Source organism: Gracilinanus agilis, chromosome 1, assembly GCF_016433145.1.
Source record: "Gracilinanus agilis isolate LMUSP501 chromosome 1, AgileGrace, whole genome shotgun sequence".
Classification (NCBI taxonomy): Eukaryota; Metazoa; Chordata; class Mammalia; order Didelphimorphia; family Didelphidae; genus Gracilinanus; species Gracilinanus agilis.
Window position 1 is genome coordinate 666506164 of NC_058130.1, and position 4289 is coordinate 666510452.

Here is a 4289-nt window from a genome sequence, read left to right on the forward strand (position 1 = left end):
CTCTGATGGAGGAGCCGGGTAGAAGGGGAAGAAGGATGGCAAGCGCGCTCCAAAGGAGAAGGCGTTTGTTCTGCAAAAAACGAACTAGCTACAAAACCGGCGACCCGCGGCCAAACAAGGAAGGGATTCTCTCAAAAGCGCGCCAAAATAGCGCAGGCTCCTGGACGCGTTTCCGGGGCGGAGAGACGTTTTGCGCAGCTGTTTCCTCGCAAAATTAGGGAGGATTTTTTTTTTTTCTTTAAGAGCTAACCCCACCCCACTTCTGCTCCGGAGCTAACTGGAAGAACCCGAGAATTACCCCTTACGTGCTTCCCTTCTTCAGTTAAAGCCGGGAGTCTAAGGAAAGGGCCTGGAGCCCTTTCCTCGTTTGTAAAATGCGGAGGGGAGGGGGAATTGGTCTTAATGGAGGCGCTCTAAACCTTGGACGCCTTTGACAGGCTGGTAAAATCTATGGACCCTTTCTCGGAATATTTTTAAATGCATAAGATAAAGTACATAGTATTGCGAAGGAAACAATTATATTGAAATAGCCTTTTTTTTTTTTTTTTTTTTTTTTGGTTATAGCAAGTTCATCCTGGACTATAGGATCTCTTCCCCTTCAAAGACTCCATTATTTAATGCCTCACGCATTAAACTTCTGGGAGGTTAAACCCTCTGCAGTCTAATTCACTCCCTTACCTCTAGGATAGCTTTAAAAAATCTTGCTGTAACCCGTCATTCTCATTGAACATTATTTCTCCCAAAGAGCGATGAATCAGCCAAGTATTTATTTATAAATAAAGATATGATGGGACCTCTGTGCTAGTACAAAAAATGAAATAATACCACCCACCCACATTAATATGGTAATTTTATTCATTATAAATATAAAACTGATTCTCAAATATATTTTTTACTATACGCTTAAAATTAATTTGTTAAATGAACAATATGGAAATGGGTTTTGAGTAATAATATATGTATAACTCAGTGGAATTGCTTGTCAGCTCTGGGAGGGGGAACAGAGAGGGGAGGGAGAGAAAATGAATCATGTAACCACGGAAAAATATTTTTTTAAAAATAATTATATTTAAAAAGAAAACAAAAAAGATTAATTTCTTCTCAAATTAGTATGTTTTTTATTTCATTTGAATAAAATGTGAACTGAGAACATATTTGAATAAATTTATGAAATGTATGGGATGGGGGATGAAGTGGGGGGGACGGGGATGTACAGCTAGGTGGTGAAGTAGATAATCCCGAAATCTGGCAGATAATCCTGAGTTCAAATTTGACCTCAAACACTTACTAGATATGTGACTCTAGGCAAAAGGCAGACCAGCCCCAGTATCTTTGCCATTTATTAACATCATTTGTACATCACTAACATCATTTAATGCTGTAAATATTTCTACATGTACTTATCTGCTCCAATAAAATGTAAGCCTGTGATTAGGGATTGTTTCATTTCTTTGTACTTCATAGGGCTGTATCCTCAGCACTTAGAAGAGGGCTTGGCACATGGTAGTAACTACTTGATTGATTGTCTTTGCTTAAGATAATGGTTTCCAGATTTATGTAGGGATTCTCTCCTTTTTTGGGAAAAAAAAAAGTTCATATCAAAGTATTTCCTTAGTTCACGTTTTATTCAAATAAAAAATTTTTTTTCGAATAAAAAATTTTAAATATGCATTTATAACACAAATCTTAATCATAAGAAAATACATTTATAAAAAGTGAGGTGCAAAGTATTTCAGAAGATGGTGTATTGATGTTATTGATATGGATGATTCTTTTTCAATCATCAATCAAAATATTTCCATCTTTTTAACAACCACAATACTTTATTCAAATGTGTTATAAAATATCATTGTGTGATAAACCTAAGACCTCTACAACCAAAATAAAAGATTTTCGGGTTTAAATTTTTGTTTCAACCGACTACAAGAAAAATCAGCTTTGTTGACAGTTCCTATCTAAGGATAGTAATAATGGTAAAGGTGGCATTTGTTTTACAAGGGCAGGGCTAGTTTTTCTATAAAGAGGCCAAAATGCCACCTTGGTATGGTTGATTCAGGTGACTAGTGTTAGGACTTTTTGCCAGATGCCTGAGATTAAAGGCCTGGTTTATGTGGAATCAGGAAGGCAAAAGATCTGAGTTTATAATCCAGTCACCCATCCAGCAAAATTCTTTCAGGGGGGAAAATGGGCATTCAATAAAACAGAAGATTTCCAATCATTCTTGAAGAATAAGCCAGACCTAAACAAAAAATCTGTTACATACAAAATCTGGGCAAGTCATTTAATTTCTCAGTGCTCTAAGCAGCTCTCTAAAACTAAAAATTATACAAAAAGTAATGCCTTCCACTAATAGGAGGAGTTCCCTGTACCAGAGGTGTCAAATCTATGACCCACAGCCCTGCCAATGGCTTCAAAACCAAATTAAAATGTAATTGGGAATTATTAAAAAATATATTTTTTAAATTGATAATATCACATTTTTATTTGTTTTTTTTCTTTATATCATATTTTTAAATTGTTACTATGCAGTCCACAGGAATCCTTATATTAGTGGCTCCTGTTTCTTTTTGAATTAGACATCATTGCTCTATACTGAAAAATAAAATAAAATTATAGGTCCAGTGCTTATCCATTCACGTTTAGGTCTTTAAAATTAAATGAGACTGAGGTCAGTTAGTTGGCTCAGTGGGATGGAGAGCCAGACCTAGAGACAGGAGGTTCTGAGTTCCAATGTGGCCTTAGATACTTCCTCACTATGTCAAGTCATTTGAGCCCCATTGCCTACACTCTTGGAACCAATACACAGTATTGATTTTAAGATGGAAGGTAATGGTTTAAAAAAAAAATTAAATGAGACTAATTTTGTAGGGAAGCAGATAGGTGGCCAGTGGCTTTGAAGGGCCTGGAGTGAAGAAGACTCATCTTTCTAATTTGCAATCTGACCTCAGACTCTAAATAGCAGTGTGATGGTGGGCAAGTTACTTAACCCTGTTTGCCTCTGTTTCCTTATCTATAAAATGAGCTTGAAAAGGAAGTGGCAAACCATTCTTTTATCTTTGCAAAGAAAACCCCAAATGGAATCACAAAGAGTGGGACACTACTAAACAAAAACAAATTCTCTAGATCAATTCTATTACATCTATAGAGAAGGCTATTTTTTGAATTTGGGAAATATAAAAATGTTATTTTGTAAGTTGATTATCTACAGTATTTTCATAATTTCACAAAATCATAAATTACAAAAATTTTCACAAAGTCCTAAATTTCATTAAATTTGAAAATCAGAGCATGAATTTGAGTGTCTAGCACTGATTTAGAGTGTTGTTTGGTTTTTACTGGAACTTGCAAATATGCATGTTTCGAGTATATTTTGTTATCAAATGAATTTGTTTCATCTTTATCACAAAGAAAATTGGCAATTTATTCTTTTAGCTCATTCTTTGAAGTACTCTGGAACAATTATGTAGAGTTTATCACCCGCCAAAAAAAGTAGGATAGTCACAATACCTCACAATCCAAGGTAGAAAAGTTTCTAACACCAAGTTTGGCTCTCCACCCCAATTTTTAGTTTTCTGTATCTCCAGTTAACTGCTGGCTCTCTACATGGGAAGCAAAGATTAAAGAAAATGTTTAGGCAATTTTGATCCAGCCATACCACTGCTGGGTTTATACCCCAAAGAGTTCATAAAGAAAAAGACTTGTACAAAAATATTTATAGCTGCACTCTTTGTGGTGGCAAAAAAATGGAAAATGAGGGGATACCCTTCAATTGGGGAATGGCTGAACAAATTGTGGTGATAGAATACTATTGTGCTCAAAGGAATAGTGAACTGGAGGAATTCCATGTGAACTAGAACGACCTCCAGGAATTGATGCAGAGTGAAAGGAGCAGAACCAGCATACATAGAGAATGATACAGTGTGGCACAATGGAATGAAATGGACTTCTCTACTAGCAGCAATGCAATGATCCAGGACAATTCTGAGGTACTTTTGAGAAAGAAAGCTATCCACATCCAGAGAAAGAACTGTAGAAGTAGAAACACATAAGAAAAACAACTGCTTGATCACATGGATTGATGGGGATATGATTGGGGATGTAGACTCTAAATGATCACCCTAATGCAAATATTAATAATATGGAAATAGGTCTTAATCAATGACACATGCAAAACCCAGTGGAAATACTCATCGGCTACAGGAGGAGGGGCTGGGAGGAGAGGAGGGAAAGAACATAAATCATGTAACCATATAATAAGGGTCTAAATTAATTAATTAAATAAAATTTTT